Raw genomic sequence first — 18374 nt, forward strand, 5'->3', positions numbered from 1 at the left:
CTGAATTTGAATGACTATGAAGAGCTGCAGCCTACGAATGACCCAAGTCATTTTTTTCCCTTGGAAGTGAATGCCTGCGATTGTTTAGCTGAAAGCAGTAATTATTAGAAGTGTCTCTGACAACCAGGCAGAAAGAACATTGACAATGCCTGAAGGCAGTAAAAAGTTGATTGCAAAGCACTAGGAGACTGTCCTCTCCACACACCCAGGAGGCCTTCAGAAACCAGCGAAAGTCTCCCTCCTCTCTCCTATCTGACCACATTGCTATAGTTTTAAAAATACGTTAATTTTCACATTTCAAGTAAACTTACTTTTATTTTTTGCATATATTATTGCCTCTTTCATTTGGGGAAGAACAATAAAATTTACTCATTATTCCTTTCAGCTTTTTTTTCTTTAAAAGTCACTTCACATTTGCATAGCACTCGGTAGTCTTTCAAAGTGTCCATGCAATTCAGCAAAACAATGAGCAATGAACTGATTATCCTCTTAAAAACACAACGTTGCCTAAGTGAAGCTGAGAGGAGAAACCCATTACTGACACTGTTGAGAGACAGCTTTGTAAACGTGGCATTATCACTTTTACAGGAAACAGTGGCAAAACCAAATAATACGGGATTATCACTGAAAGAAGAGAGATATAAGCAGTGACCACCACCCAAGTCTAGTAGCAAGAAAAAAGGGAAGGCACAGACAGAAAGGCATGTGGGAGAGTCAGGAGACAGCCAAGGTAAAACTCCCTTCCCTTTCACATACAGACACAGGATACATAAAGGGGAAATTATGGGCTATCACTGGCCACCAGACATAGGTCTGTCCTATTTTAGAACTCTAGTTCTGGGTAGAAGTGAGATCCTGGAAGAGATGATGCGTAGCCAAACAACAGCTACGGGATCTTCACGTTAAAATCATTTTCCAAGACAGAAGATGAACAGATCTGCAGTGGGGCTTTAACAGACACTCTCAAGATCTTGGAACACTGGTTCAGAGCATACCAAACCGAACTGCATACGTGCTTCATTCAATTATCTGTCACCACAACTTGTATCCACCTGACACCTTGTACCTGCAAGGTCACCTCCACAACTATTTCCTTTTTTGGTTCTGGTCAGTTGTAGAGCCAGCTGGAGATGACATACCAGCAGCTAGGTTGGCAATTCTAGTTGGATCTGTTTTGCAGTTGTCATTACTCAATTTCATATCTTGGTACCTTTGTCCATGGGGGTTGGAATAAAGACAAGCATTGCCTCCCCTGTTCAGTCTCCCCACAACCCTTACCACATCCTCACACTGTGGTCCTCACAGTTGTCTCTCTGCCACTAAACTGTGTGCTCCTTGGGGCAAGAATCTCTAGTGTTTTTTGTTTGTTTATTTGTTTTTAATCTGGGTATGTACAGCAAACTGCTTGCCATAGCAGATACTTGTGAACTGTTCAATTATTAATTATTGCTGCCTCTGAAACAACCACCTCCTTTTAATTTCTAAGTTTTTTTTTTTAAATTTAATTGCACAAAACTATAAAGGAATAAGATAGGGACATGAAAAGTAGACAGTAAAGAATTAGTCATCCAGAAGCCCTAAAAGGTAACTAATAGGTAACTGTTCTATGCCTCTGTAACTCTTCGGTGTGTAGTTTGAAAGCAGGCTTCCTGATGAGGGAACAGAAACATACACAAGGGCTGATTTCATATCAGATTGTATCTAATATTAAGTCCAAACAAGTTCTGTCAACTCAATCTCTAAAACAAATTTTAAAATATTGTTGGATGCCCACTATATATTTAGGTACCTTATCAGAGATGTGCTTCCACCAAGCTATTCAAACTGTTACCATTAGATAGATTATAAATGACATTAACACCAAGTATGAGTGGAATTTTCCAGTTCCTCACTGAACCACTGGCCCAGACAACTCTCCAGCATGGGTTTCTAGGTCATGACCTCTCCTTTAGCATCTTCCCTAACACGCTTCAGGCCCTGCAGTGATGCACCATTCCTTCCTCGGTAAGAATTTCACTTCCTCTCTGACTGCCACGCTTACCCACTCACTTCCAACTTGTTCCCCCTGCTCAAACAATCATTTCCACAGATTCAGACCAAATATTTGAGCTTACCTCCATAGGCCATCCTGGGATCCCACCCTCTCCCCTGCTGTTTCTCACAATCCTCCTGGTTTTCACTGAAGTCCAGTTACTGGTCCATTATTAAGGCTGTTCTTTCCTGAGATGGAGCCCAGCTTCCTCACACAACTGTCTATACCTGGTTCTTGTTTCACAGCACTCCTCTGGCTTCAGAGGTAGTTATCAGCATCCAAAATGTTCACCAACCTTATATCCATTTATTTTTATTGCTCTTGACAATTTATTTTTTCCTTTTCAGTTTCAAATTTGTGCTCTTCTTTTTTCTCTGAGGAATCCATCAAGTTCTTAACACATTTTTTGAGGTGAAATAAAGAAAGGGCTTCACCAACGAAGACCAAAAGTCTTCCCAACTTCTCTGATATTTTTGAACTTGTCATTTAAAAGTTCCCTTTCATTCCTTCTATTAGTTCAGATTCTCATCATTACAATTTACCAATATGCCTTAAATATATATTAACAGAAACAGATACATTTTCACCAATGTGCAACTCTCTCACATACTAAACTTAACAATATACTTCAAGACCTAGGATCCAGAAGAGATGTTTAACTGTTGACCAGGAATTTCATTCTGGTTGCTGACTAAATACAAACTAACAAATTATAATTTTCTGATATTCGCCCCCCGCCCCCACTCAATTCATAAAGTAGGTTGCTATTGATTCATAATGCCTGACATAATTTGGGTACTAACAAAATATCTGCCGACATAACACAAAATTATGAACATTAATATTTTTTAACTTAATCTTGGAACAGTACTGAATATAATATTGGTTTTACTTATTTCCAAAGGGCAAACCTCTTGCCCTTCCATAAGATTTTTATAGATATATCTGTGTACATATATATATATATATATATGAACATCAACTTTCTTATGCTAATAGAAACATGGACAAAAGGCAAAATTGGATTCAAAAAAACCTTTTGATAATAACTAAGGCTAAGTAAATGGGCATATTATGGAAGAGACATGGACACTATTATTAAACTCTTCTTGGTTTTTTGTCATCATTTCTTGAAATAAGGTCGAGAAATCATCTCACACTGCTGTGGGGCTATAGAGACATAAAACCAGTCTTCCACCAACCAGCAGAAGGAAGGCCATAGACAAACACCAGGAAAAAAATGTTAAAAGTGAAAGGATATCTGTCTTTACATTATACAAAAAGGGAGAAGATATTTATACATTAATTCAAAGTAATGCTGTTGAATTGTAATAGAAGAACAATTGGAAACAGCAACAACAATGTGTGGAAAATACCTGGATAGGAAAAAAGAAAGCTGCTTCACTTAGGCTTCAAAGTGAAATTTTATGGATCACTCCAAATGACTTTCAAATACTATAATCCTCCACCAATAAATACTGAAGGTCAGGATATATTTTACAAGCCAGGTGTTAAAAGTCAGCTCTAGCGAGGAGATGGAGGGGGTAGAGAAATAATTTCCAGCTAATCAAATAATTTAGTCAAGCCTAGAAACAATTCATCCATGATGTTTTCTTCTAAATGTCTTAAGCAAGTCAGTTGCAAAGTGGAATATATGAATATTACAGGATAATTTTTCCTTTTTAAATGACATTATCTAAGGTTGCTTTTTCCTTAGTATGTTTTAGAATCTAAGTTGACCCAACACAAGACTAATGGGAATGAGAGTAGCCTAAAATATACACGAAATATAAGAAAGAACATGAGAAACTAAAGACAATTTCCAATTGTAAAACACTGTTTGGTGGCGAGGATGTTAAGATTAACATTTGAAGGAAAAACACAAAACAAAAGAAAATCCCACAAAAACAAGTGTTTTCAGTAAAAGCCACTGAGCTCTGTTTAAGAGGGTAGGAACAGGGCTCAGATTGCAGTGACACCTAATGTGACCATGAGGGATGCGGGCAAGGGTTTGATGGAAAGGTGTTATGGAAACCTGCAGGGGGTGAGGGTAGGAAACGCAATGGGTAAAGAAAAACTAAATTAACAAGAAAACATAACCAACGCTATTCCTTAACATTACATCCTCTAGCACAGTTATGGACACACAGAGCTCTGGTAAATGCCACGCACAGCCACATCAAATTCTGGAAGGATTTAATCTCCAAACTGGAAGTGTATGTAATTGTCCTAGTTTAATTCCTATCCTGGTCATTTTAGGAACCCCTGAGTCTCAGGCTTATCACCAGGCTTATACTCGCCTACTGTTTACCGGTTGCTTACATGGGACAGCAAAATTCCCATGGAACCAAAAGCAATCAGGGATTTGGTTCCAAAATGCCATTCCATGTGGGAATTGAAACAGGTTAAGAAGTCCACAAGAAGTTAATGCCCTTGAGAGTTCTCTCCCTAGCCACCACCAAGGCTGTTGGCACTCTATAAAAAGCCGATGCCTAATCGATGTCCAGCTCATGCATTTCCACCTCCAGTCCCCAGTCTCTCGTTGCCATCCCACTTTCTCCCCTTGGTGTTCCTCATTGTTCCATACCTGGATTCTCCTTTCTTCCCATTCCCTACCAATGGAACGAACAATCTAGGCTGATTGATTTCTACCCCCCCAGCCACCCACCCAAAATGGTACCTGCTGGATCACCTTCCTGAGCCCTGCCTCCTGCACTGGCCAAGGGTCCTGTGACCTGGCATCCCAGCCAGGTCTGGTACCCATGCCCCTCTCCTTGCCAGGTGGAGAGGTGGAGGAACCAACTGTTGTCTCAGGAAGCTAACATTGCAGAAGATATTAGCCAATGAGCTACTGAAAAAAGAAAGGAGTCTCTAGAAACCAGAACAGAGTCTAAGATCTAAAAGGAGAAAGTGAAAGGATTAAGAGGATATAGCACGTCCAGAGCAGAAGGTAGTATCTGTGCATTTGTTACCAAAGCCATGGCAATCAGGGTGGATGGTGGCATCAACGATGAACTTCCTTTACTCTCTTGCCAGGATAAGTCTTCAGAAAGACATAGGTTTTCACTCTACAGTAAAGACCCAAGACGAAGAACTTTTTTTCTGTTCTTTGTTTTCTTTCTATTTATTTATTTATTTATTTATTTATTTATTTATTTATTTTAACTCAGGTGTTTGAGAGCCAACTATTGACTTCTCAACTCATAAAAGAAAGGATTTCAGTTATTTTCTGAAGCTGGTTCTATGAAGTAAAATTCATAGCTTTTATAATAAATATTTGGGAAACTCTAAGCATGTGCCAACCAATCTAATACAGGAATGTTAATTTCTTAATAACAGCTTTGTGAATAGAAAGTTTCACTGAACAACAATCTCTACATTTATTTACTAGTTTTCCTTCATTACGGATATTGGTCAGAATGCTGTATTTAAGTTTTGTTTTCAAAAAATCATTGTGGTTCTGGTTTAACAATGCAATTAATCCACGCAATGAAGTTTGTTTTCCATTTCAAGTAATAAAGTACACACTGGAAAGAATACTGGAATTGGAGTGAAGTCAATACTTTAATGTTTGGGTGAAGTAATGCTATAGAGCTTGGGTTCTTGCTTGTTAATAAACAGATAACCTATGATTATACATTCATATACATATACTAATGACTCATGCATTCATTCAACAAATACTGACTCCTCGTTAATTGCAAGGCACTATGTTGATGTTCAAAGTCCAAGGAAGCACAGGACGTCACCTTTGACCCCCGAGAGTCCACATTCTAATAGGGGAGATAAATCATGTCATGTAGGAGAATAACAATCCTGGGCAGCATTGGCTTCAAACTACATGAACGATACAGACAGCAGGTGCTGCAGTGCTCGCTTCCACTTAAACAGAGGCAGACACAGATGCCAGGACGTGTGAAAAATGTTTGTAGCACAGTAAGAAGAGGTTAAGAAGGGAAATTCCAGGTTCTTGCTATACCTCATTCTAATTTTATAAAGCTCTCCCCAGAGCCAAGAATGTCTTCCTGTTATTTGATTCAACTTTACTTCCCTCTAATTTAAGCCCATTTCCTCTAAGCAAATAAAGAATTAATCAGTGTCTTTTTTATATTAACCCCTTTGCTGGGAATAGCTTTAAGTCAGTCCTTTACCATACCTTGAATTGGCCAATGAATATCATTCCTTTATGTTTTCCTCCTATCTTTTAAAAAGTGGTGTCTTAGAAATACACCCTATTAGTATCCATTCTTAATAGCACCTGAATCATGAAGAGCTACGTACCTACAGGTAACTGCATATTTATCTTTGATCTGAAAATTTCCCTTTGGGCCTTTTTCAGATGGCTTTTGCTCTGCAAGCTGATGTTGGTTTTAGAAACAAGACCTGTTTAGGCCCATGTGGGTGGTCCTTGGCACAGACACCAAAGTTAGACACCTAATCATAAATGGTTTTTTTTCCTTCCGCACTAAAGAAGTGAGCGCTGTTATTAATGGTTTCCCGTGGTTCTGCTTTCTTTTTAAAAAAGCCTTTGCTCATCATCTGCATTAATATTATGCTAATAAAACTAAGGGATGCTAACTAATTCAGTCTCTTCAGTAGTAACTAAGGATCAGAGAAGGGGGAGAAATTTGCATATGTTCATGATTGCAGTGAATTACCATTTAAATATTTATCACTATTTTTAAAGAAAAATAATAATACACGTTGGACCAGCCTGGGCAGAAGTCATTTCTGCAAAGGAACCATCTAAAACCCAAGTATTTCAAGAGACATTCTGTTTCTAAGCCTGAATCTCAGATCCAAACACAGGGTAACCATCTGCATCATAAATACATTTCTGTTTCACTCTGCAAAAGGAATTCACTTAAACTGTTGAAGGCCATTCACTTCCACTTCTGAATGCTTATTCCTCAAAAAGCTTCCAAGTATTATGAGAACAATGATTAAAAGAGGATCTCTCCATCTGCACTGCATTAGGCTGCAAGACAGCCCCTCCTGCAGAAAGAGCTTTTGCATAATTCATTGTGCCATTTTAAACCCTAATCAGTGAATTGCAATAAGCTATGGAGGAAACACAGAGGAGAGAAGAGAGACTGACATTTATTGGCTACCTCCTAACACTCACTTTGGGCAGTGTCCTCTTCATGAATCATAGTGTATGTCCTCTCACCTTATCTCCAGTAGGTTCTTAATCACGCCTGAAGCGCTGTCATCATTCTTAGGCCGTACTAACGTCCCAAGAAAGAGTATTTCTTAGATTATTATCACCAGACAGTGTAGGAAAGAAAATTCTACTTGGAGACAGAAGAACCTGGGCTATCTCCAGCTCTATTTTTCATTGTGTGAGCATGACAGATACATTCACCCTACAAAAGGAAGGATAATGCCTCAAGTCCCTTCCAATTCTAAAAATTATACAACTCTAATCGGTTCACACTGATTTTTCACCTGGAAAGCCTTAACGTAGCCTGCCACTTTGCCTTAGTGTTGCATTTTTCAAAGAAGGGGAAACTAACGTGAAGAACGGCCTCTCTGTGTCTCTCACTTGCCCCTCAACCACAGCAGCATTGCTTTGATTTGTTATTTGGAGATCCATTTAAGAATGCACTGGAAAAGGATGCTACGACTAATTAGAAAATCAGAAAAACAACTGCCTTAGGCATCTTAAGTATAAAAAAAAAAAGCACTTTTAAAGTTATAGAATCCTTAAGCTTTAAACACTGAAAAATTAATTAAGCAGATGGTTTTAATGATGATACCCAATGTATGTGATTTTGAACCAGCAACAGCAGTGAGAAACCATGTGGGCAGCAGGGTTGAGAACATGGATTGCAAATTTTACACTAAAATTTTTCACTTGCCATTTCTATAACTCCCTAGGGCACAGTAAAAATAAATGAATTGAAAATCATTTTCCATTGTATAGTTATAGGTGATAGCAACGTATAGGTGATGTCATAGGATATGGTAAAGTTCCTGAGATTTAGTTTGATAGTTCAGTCAGAATCAAAAGAATCATTTCAAAAGGCACTACAACGTGAAGAACTGAATTCAATTGTGGTATCTTCACATGACTTTATTTTTAAATCAGTAACTCACAGTAATTGAGAACTTCACCCAACTCGTTAAATAATTGACAGAATCCTAGCACAACTAGACAGTGACAGGAAACCTTCCTGAGTTGTTTTGAATGTGACAGTAAATTGTTGTTTTACAACAGTGCTATCCAACTGAAATAAAGGCAAGCCTCAGAAGTGATGAGTTCCATTTGGACCCGCTGAATGTGAAACATGGTAGAGACCCTTGGGTGATATCAAGAGCTCACACCATCTTATACAAGATTCATTTGTCTACCTCTGTGTCTTAACCAATGGCTGTGGGTTCACAATGAATCCCATGACCAGGACCAGCAACATCAATATCAAGCCTGTCAAAGAGGCAGAATCTCAGACCCCACCCCAGATCTGCTGAATACTGATCTGCGTTTCACCCAGATTCTCAGGGGTCTCCTATGCACGGGCAAGCCATCAGCATATACTCAGGTGTGACGGAGAGCTTCCTCACAAAATAATAATAATAACAACAATAACTTTCAATAGAATAAAAGAATATGTGTGGTGAGGAGTAGGGTTTCATGTTTGGAATTAAAATAATCATCACAAAGGTAAACAAGGGCTGTCTTTTCTAAAGTACATGAAATAAAAACTGAACCACAAAGAAAAAGGAAGAGGAGGAAGAGAAAAAGGCAACAAACCCTTTAACAATAATGAAAGAAACACAATGGGGAATCCACATTTAAGCTAAAAAGAACTTCTATTTAGGTTTCAGATAAACTCATGTTAATGTTCCTGAATATTCAAGGACGCTGAAATCAAATTTGTTTCTCAACAAACAAATTTGTTGTGAGTGGAGGCAGAATTAAATGGAAACTTTAAGGCCTGCTGGGGCAGAGGTCAGCAGTATCAGAAGGCCCGGATGCTAGGCCTTTTCCTCCAGCTTCACCAGGCTTCACCAGGGACAGCTTCTCACCTCTGCACACCACGGTCTTCCTAGGTGTATAATGAGAGGGCTTGAAAACAAGACATTCTCTTCTAAGGAGATTTCCAGCTATGACTGCCTCTGATTTAAATTGGTAGTAAAGTGAGATTCATTTGTTGCCTCCAAAGACTCCCTGACAACAACACGAAAAACGTTCTGTTCCCCACCCTCAGCCTATCCCAACCACCTCATGTAACCAGCTCACCTAGCGAACAACTTTCCTGAAGTTTTATTCAGAATCCAACAGCTGTGCAGAGCTGATTTCAAGTCCACCCAGCGGTCTTCTGTGTCTTCTGTTTCCCAGGTGACACTGACGTCGCTGTCCCAAGTTGCCACGCACACACCCAGAAGGCTGAGGCCTTGCAACCAAGAGCCCCTCCCACAACCTATACAAGCCGCTGCTCCCTAAGGTGCAAGACCTTCTGAATGCTTCTGGCTACTTGTCAAATGATTAAATACCATTTTGCATAATTACCACTCCATGTAAAAGCCTTAAAATGTTTTATTTTTAATCTGGTTTTACTGCAGCTCACAGAAGCAAAGCCGGGAATAGCAGGCTGTGCTTTTATGTGGGGAACAGTGCACATGAATACAAATATGGCAGAAGATGAAAGTGCAGAAGGGACAGGCTGCTCTTTCAGTAGCGATGGCAGCCCAATCTGAATGGCCCATCAGGGAACGATGCCTACTTCGGCTCCTGGGAACAAATGCTCAGTGTAAACCCGCACTCTCCTTTTGAAGTGGGTGCAATTTGTCTATTGCCATCCTCTTGCCTTCAATTATGCTCCACTATGGATCTGGAGAGGTGTTTTGTTCTTCCAGCGCAGACGCCCTTCACAGTAGCATGTGAAAGCTACTAAAGCATCTTATGTAACAAACTCTTCCCTCCACAGCAAAGCGGCCTCAGATGGTTGCTTTTCAGTGATCCCAGACCCACAGGCATAAGCCTTCTTTCTGTTTCACTGTGCAAGGGGTCAGACACATCTACGTACCAGCCGTGTATTCAAAAGTTAACTCTTTAGTCAGCATCAGGGTAGCTAGAGCTCACACCCATCTTTACAATTCATCTGTCTTTACCTCTGCACCTTAATCAATTGGTACCATTCAAACAGAGGCACACTAACCCTGCCAACCATTATTTCCAACACATCTCAGTTCTTACATAGAAACTGAAAAGCCCCAAATCTGCTGGAAAGGGGGAGAAAGTCTCATGCTGTATGTCAAGTGTAAATGTTAACTGAATTAAATTTTCATTATCTATACATTAGTTATTCCATTATAAGAATACAAGGAGCATTTGATAATTTGTCCGGAAAGTGACAACAAGACGATGAGGTAGTTACAACTATTATCCCCATTTTAAAGATGAGGAGCCAGGCTTAAAGAAAGAAATCAAATGGGCTAGGAAAGCCAGGACACAACCCAGGCTAAGAGGCCCCAGAACACATGCTCTTAGTCTCTACATGATAAAAAGCCTTTGACACCTGTCCTCAGAAAAGGTAATTCAAGTTATGATGGAGTTTAGAGGCGGAATGAGCCTCAAGATCGCTAAATCACATCATTCTTCACCTGTCTGAGCCTCACCACTGGCTCCTGAGAAGAATGCAGCAAATCAACTGTCATTATCAATGTGCTTAAAGACATAAGCGATACATACAAACAGTCTAATCCCTGTCTCTCTCTGACAACACAGGCTTTTATTGTTTTAAGAGACAAAGAACCAGTTTCAAGTTCTGCACAAAACCCTCTGTATCCCTCTGTATTCTATATGCCTCATAAAGTCCAGCCCTTAATTATTCAAATGTGAACATGGCAGAGTAGACAAATTGGGTGATTTCCCCAGTGACATACAGGTAGTTCACTGCTGTGCCAAACCTCTAAAAAGGTTTCTGATTCCCAGTCAGTAAATAGCATGACCAATACCTTCCATTAGGACAGATGGTATTATGACACAGAAAACACATTACTCTTCAACTTTATCACCAGGGTAATACAGACAGGAAATAAATACTCTTTTGTTGATAATTATATTCCTTCTGTAAACTTTGAGAACCTAACCCACTGATCCTTAGGCTAGTTTAAAGGACAATTAACCACAGTGGTATCACATACATTCGCCAATATATTCCCACCTTTGAAACTAACTCCTTTGGAAAGAACAGGGCTATTAATACTAAGACTTCAGCCATCACAAGCTGGAAACCTGCAGGCTAGATCTGGCTGGCAGAAATGTTTGTTTGGCCAGTAGAGTATTTCAAATATTTTTAGATCGGCTTACCACGTTTTTCTCTTCTAACACATTTCTGTCTGTAGGCAGCAGGTACTGTGAAGCTGGCCCCTGTGAACGGGGAATATAATTTTTGATCCGTGGCAGGGAATCTACATATATGGCCGACTTAAGTTATAAGTGGATTTTTGACTGCATCTCAACCCCCACATTGTTTAAAGGTCAACTGTACTTCTCTTTTCCTATAGTTCTCACCGGCACTACCTGAATGTTACGTGATCTGCCGGTCCCTGTGGTCATCTGGCTTATAGCCTCTGCATTAATATTATGGCATTAAAACAACATGACCCACTATATCAAACCCATCACCAAAGATGGATACACAAATTCTGCATCAGAATAGGGCTCACTTTGTCTAGAAGGAATTTAATGCAGCAGAGTGTGGGGGCATAGGACTGAACGGGGAGATCAGGTATCTCGATTCTGGTGCTCCATCAACAAATAGCTATATTACTTAGATCAAGTCACCTAACCTCGATGGAACATGGTTATTTTTTCATTTGTAAAATAGGCAAGGTGGACAGGCTACTTAAGATTTTTGGGGTTTTTTCCCCCCACCAACTGAAATATCCTGTGATATGTTTCTTACTCTAATTGTGTACAAATACAGGAATTTTACCAGACAGAGGGACATTAGTGAAGGGGGGAACGTGAGAGATTTTAGGAGTCATATAGAGTAGAATTTGCTACATGGTTCCAGCATTTTACATGAAAGTTATCTAAAAGTTTTGGAGCCTCAGTTTCCGCACATTCATTCATTTACTCAAAATGATTTATTGAGCACCTGTTATGTATCAGATACCTTCTAAATGCTTGGGATTTAGTAGTGAACAATAACAACAAAAAAGTCCCTGCTCTCATGAAGTTTACATTCCAAGGAGACTGGAAATTACAATATGTATGATCTGTCAGGTGGTAAGAATTGCTATGAAAATAAATTAAGTGGGCTAAGACATGGGGGAAAGAGAGATTGGATTATTAGAGATGGGAAGAGAAGATCACTGATAAAACACTTGAGCAGAGACCTAAATGAAGTGGGGGATAAGGGAACTTTAGCCATGCAGATATTCGAATTTAGATTGTTCCAGAAGTTGTAAAAACTTAATGATATAATGAGCAGAACTCCTGACAGAGTCCTGGTGATAAGCTGCTTTTTATCTCCACCCTCCTCTCTCTCCCTCCTCTAATCCGATATAGTCTTTAGATCTACTGTCTGCCTTTACATCAACACCAAAGACAGCAAAGCAAAGCAGGCCAAGGATGAGGAAACCTTGTCTTGAATTCCATATCCTAACCAATGACAGTCTACAACTGTCACATCCTATTTTTGATACTCAAGTAAAAGCACCAAATCCTTCCTCGGCTGTGTTTTGAGAAAAGTCCTGTCATAGTCAAGTACTCCAAAATGCATACAGGTAGTTAACATGTATGACCTGCTTTCCTCAGAGAGTGGGGGACGGAGCACAATGATTAAGATCACAGTCTGCATGTCAGAAAAGCCTGGGTAACATCCCAGCTCAGCTGGCTGCCTGTGTGACCTTGAGCAAGTTACTTAGCCTCTTTGAATTGCAATTTCTTCACCTGTGAATTGGGGCCTAGCAAGGTTTCCTCTTTTCAGAGTGGTGGTGAGACTTGAATGAACTGATGTCCATAAAGCACATGGAACTTTCTTGGCACAGAGGAAAGTGCCCAGTGTTGTGTATTTATTTCTATCAGGGGTTTTGATTGCAAGTTACAAACATCAACTCTGTTGAAACAGAAGAAAATTTTACTCAAAGCTTCCTAACTGGCTCCCTGAATGTCCAGTAGCCAGGGATAATGCCCCAAATCATGTCATAGAGTGGTCCAGGGACACTGCAACCATAAGCGATGCAGCTCACACCACCAGTGCCTGCAGCAGTAGATACTGCCCTGTTTGTCAGTGATAGGAGAGCTCTGCCTCCTGGCAAAGCTCAGGAAGGAATAAATTCCCCAAGCAGAACCGGAGCTCAGACACTGAGCAGCCAATAGAATGACAGGGGTCTGACCTCTGCACTATTGCAATATACATATCCTTTGGGGCTTTCCTCACCTAGAATGCCCCTATCTGGTCCATAAGCCAGAAGTCCCCTATGTCTTTAATAAATGCTTTCTACACAGAGCACTTATACATTTAAAATCATGAAAAACCTATAATATTGAGTCAGGTATCAACCAGGTCTACAGAAAAAGAAAAAAGTATGTATTTTGGATCCACAGACACCTAACGAGGAAGTCCTCTCACGAAAGGGTTCTCTTCTCCCAACAAGTAATGAAGTCATTCAGGAACCATTTATTGAGATTCAGTGTCTAGCACGGTATGGGCTATTACACTCAGCTCAGGATCTGCCAAGCCGAAAGCAGTACATATGTGAAGGGCAAAGAGAACCCGACAAGAACCTCAGTGGTTCCCAGCATGCTCCTGGCCAAGGACAGGAGGCTGATAATGTCTGCCTGGGCTCTTGTCCAAGAGAAGGAAGATTAGCAGGCATTCAGAAATATGTGTGTACAGGAGTTGAAAAACAAGAAGGGGGAGAGCAGGCTGGTGGAACAATGGAACAATTGAAAAGCAAGAGGAGGAAGCATCAGTGGTATCCTTTTCGTCAAAGGACATGTACATCTATCCAAAACAAAGTAAAACCGGAGAGAAAAAGCAAAACAACAACCAGTTTCCATCTCTCTTCTCCTCTGTATTTCAAATGCCCGTTAGCAATTTGAGCAAGTCTACAACTTACAGATGCGATACATATTTAAAGCTCCCTTGTCACTACTTTCCATCCTTTTGGAATTATCATGCCACAAGCTTATTTGGCCCTGCTTATATTCATTTTCCTTCATTCAAATAGTCTTTCACCAGAGAAAGGGGAATGGTGCTTCCCAAGGCAGACATGACATCAATTCACTGTTTTTCACCCTTGTTTATTTCAGAACAACCTTTTCTGTTCAAGAAGGTTATCACTGCAATGAGGAGCACACGTGCAGAATAAATGTAGCATCCTCAACCATGAGTCCCCAAACCATCAGTTTATCCAAACATTCACCAAAAGATATTTTTAAATATTCTGTATATCCAACAGGTCCCATCATCTCTACCTTCTCTTTTAAATCTCTCTGTAAACCATAAGAACAGTCAGGATGGGAGCAGCCTGATTCATTTGGTCCCCAGGCCCTTCAGTCTGCCATTCAGGACCCTCTGCTATCCCAGCTTTTCTCCCCATCTGGACTTAGGCCCATCTCCCACTTCTCTCCTCAAGGACCCAAGTGGTCCAACAGTACTGGCTTGCCAAGCCCCCTGACCCAGGCACCTCTCCGCCCCAACAGCCTCATCTGCACAGCTCCCACTCCTTCTCAAACCCTCCCTAGATGTCCTAATGCCACCACACCTATTGGGTACAATCCCCAATTCTGATGGAATCCCTGTCCTGAGAGACTCTGGTGCTGCAGGGACAAATTCAGGTTTCTTTATTCTTACTTTTCAATTATAGTTGACATTCATATTATATTAGTTTCAGGTATACAGCATAATGGTTAGACATTTATATAACTTATGAAGTGATCCCCCCAGTAAGTCTGGTAGCCCCTGAAACCATAATTATTACAATACTACTGACTATATTCCCTGTACTGTATGTTGCATCCCCATGACTAGTTTGTAACTGTCAATTTGTACTTTTTAATCCCTTAACCTTTTTCACCCAGCCCCCCAACCACCCTCCCACCTGGTAACCATCAGTTTGTTCACTGTATCTATGAGTTTGTTTCTATTTTGCTTACTGTAAAATCATATGGTATTTGTCTTTCTCTGTCTGACTTAGTTCCCTTAGCATAATACTCTCTGGGTCCAAACATGTTGTTGCAAATGGCAAGATTTCATGCCATTTTATGGGCAAGTAATAGTCCATTGTATATATCACATCTTCTTTGTCTAATCATCTATCGATGGACACGTAGGTTGCTTCCATATCTTGGCTATTGTCAATAATGCTGCAATGAACATAGGGATGCACATATCTTTTCAAATTAGTGTTTTGGAACAAATGCCAGCTTGAGTCCAATAGTCCTGCCACTCATTGCACATAGAACCCTAGGCAAACTGTCTAACCTATTTGAACTTCCCTTTGCTTATCTGTAAATAAATAAATAGATAGATAGATAGCTAAATAAATAAATAATACCTACATTGCATGGCTTATGAGGATTGGAAATAATTTATGTGAAGGGCCAAATACTACACAGTAGGTACTCAATACGTGAGGATTGTGATTTAAAAAGGAAACAACACTACGAGTGCCTCAAGTCCAGAGAAATAAGTAATCATGTGAGTGGCTGCAGTACAAGCTGTGGACTTCTGGAGAGTTGGATACTGATTTTATAGGCAATTTATTTTTTTATGTGTGCTTTTCAATATTAACTAAATCTTCTAGAGTGAACAAATATTTAAAAAGTTATAATAAATGTACTTAAAATCTCACCATAATTTTGGAGCTCCAATCCCCATCACACATTATAAGTATAAATTACATTAACAATTGTTTCCTTTTTCTCTTGACTTTATATCTATCTATCCTTTCAGATCGTTTTCTAATTTTTCTCCACAATCACTTATGCTTACGTAAAACAACTTATTCTAGACTGAAACAAGGACACTTTTTATTAAAAGTCCCCTTAAATTCAACTCCAAAATATCCCCTCAGAATCTTACTTGTGACCATCAGTGTTAATGTTCAACACCAACTTACAGTTTCTCTGGTCTAAAACCAACTTTAGGAGGGAAAAAAAGAAAAAAAAAGTAGATCTGAGAAATCTCACATTATATCTTAAAGGGTGTCTCATTATTTTGATATTCATACTTTCTCATGTGGCAGGTGTCCACAGTCACTTGCAGTTTTAATATTTTCAATATTATTTAATATATTATACAAGTTTATGAGTAGAAGATAGAGAAATTCTCCAGTTCAAAACTGAAGTGGCAACAGTGTGCCTATTAAAATAAAAGGGAAGAGTACATATCACGGGTAACAATTTTCCTGCATTCTGATAGAGGACTTTCACTCTAATGATGGATAATGGTACCGTGTTATAAGTTAAAAACGAAATAAAATTCCAGGGGCAGCCCGATGGCTCAGTTGGTTAGAGCACAAGCTCTTAACAACAAGATGGCCAGTTCGATTCCCACATGGGATGGTGGGCTGCGCCCCATGCAACTAAGACTGAAAATGGCGACTGGACTTGGGGCTGAGCTGCGCCCTCCACAACTAGATTGAAGGACAACAACTTGAGTTGGAGCTGATGGGTCCTGGAAAAAACACACTGTTACCCAATAAAAATTAAACAAACAAACAAACAACAACAACAACAAAGTGATTTTAAAATAAATTAAATAAATACATAAATACATAAATAAATAAATTTACAGAAGGAATACATTGGTGGATAGCTAAATTATTTGAAAAACCTCATACTATCCACTTCACATCAAAAGGAGAATCATCCAGATGCAACTGAAAAATGTGTGTGAAGTCACAATTCCTGTGTTTTTAAAGCCCTCCCACCACTGAGCCCTCACCTCAAGGCTCCCTTCCTCTCTGAGCTGCCAAACCCACAGAACCTTCTCTCCTTCATCCCATCTGCCTACCTAAGCAGGAACCTGGCTGTCCCCAAGAGCCCATCATGTGCCTGCCCTCCAGACAGATCTCAACCCCTTCAGTCTTCCTGAATTCACAAGAAATGGCTGATTTCCACCCAATTCCTAGCCTGATGCTCTCAGTTTTTACCCCTTACCGTATAGTAAACCTACCTCTTCAAATCATAACATTCATGAAGCCACAGTATTTTAGAGATGTCAGAAGTTAGAAACCTTGGCGATATAATTAAGTGGTCCTTAATCTTAACAAATGTGCCCGTAACATCATACATATTTTATCATCCCCACCTTTACCATACTGAAGTGAAATTCAGATAATTTTCTGTACATAATTTTATTAAGATATACGTGTACATGTACATATGCTCTTCATCATAATATTAGGAGAAATAAAGGAACACAATTTAAAAGATTACAAATTTTAATAAGTGAATTAATGCTTTGATACTAAAAGCCATTAAGGAGGAGGTCAACTGCTTATACTAACGAGTGAGTTTAGATTTGGAGAAAAACAGGATCAGAGAAACACTCATAAAAAATACAGAATATAAGAAAATAAAAGACACTGGTGGTACGTGGAATCAAAAACTTGAGTAAGGATAAGCAGAGAAGAGACATTTTAATATGACATCCTTCAGGATTGCCAACCGTGTCATTCTAAAGTAATGAAGGACACTAGACAATTCATTGTTTGGCAGAACTCTCCTGAAACTGCAGGACGTCTCGCACAACTAGAACCTACCTTGCAAACAATGAGACATCATAAAACACCCCCACAAATTTCCAAAATGCCCTTGAGAGAACAATATCACCCCCACGGAGAAGTATTGACACAATTCAACTTTCTTCACCTTCATTTTGTCTTTGAGAACAGAGGCCCTGAGAGGTTCAGTGATTACACTCACAGCAGGTTACTGACGATGATACAGCTGATTTCAGAAATATGTCTCATAATTACACCTCTCTCTCCTTCTCCCTCTCTTCCTTCCCTCTCCTCTTTGTCCTCTGCCGAGCTCAGATTTTTCAACCCTGACCTCTGTAATCATTCCCTTAGTGTTTCAACATCTGTCACTCTGACCCCACACCTCACACTTTCTTCTCTAATTGTGTATGCTGACTTGTCCCCATTGCACATCAAGCCTTATTAAGATGGTTACAGCCTGAGCCTTATTAACTCAAATCACAAAGATCTCCAATTCACTATTCCTCTTCCTGAACCATAACCAACCTCCTTACTGTCTTTGGGACCTTCTAGTTCCCAACCAGCCCATTATGTCAGTCCGTTCTTCTTTCCTACGTCTCACACTCCCAGCATCCAGAACTTACTCAACACTGCTCCCTCAGCGTTGCCCATC

General features: G+C 39.8%; 1 protein-coding gene across 5 annotated transcripts in view; it reads right to left on the reverse strand.

Annotated features, from left to right (window-relative positions):
* ARHGAP18 (Rho GTPase activating protein 18) overlaps window positions 1-18374 on the reverse strand; it is a 173283-nt gene that overhangs the window by 65084 nt on the left and 89825 nt on the right. Inside the window, exon 1 of one of the 5 annotated variants that reach the window (XM_019729433.2) lies at window positions 9276-9403. The exons of the other annotated variants lie outside the window; for them this stretch is intronic. The gene's annotated coding sequence lies outside the window, so the exon portion shown is untranslated. Of the gene's footprint in view, window positions 1-9275; window positions 9404-18374 lie in introns of those variants that run through there. 5 annotated transcript variants of the gene reach the window in all.

Source organism: Rhinolophus sinicus, linkage group LG05 (genome assembly GCF_036562045.2).
Source record: "Rhinolophus sinicus isolate RSC01 linkage group LG05, ASM3656204v1, whole genome shotgun sequence".
Taxonomy (NCBI): Eukaryota; Metazoa; Chordata; class Mammalia; order Chiroptera; family Rhinolophidae; genus Rhinolophus; species Rhinolophus sinicus.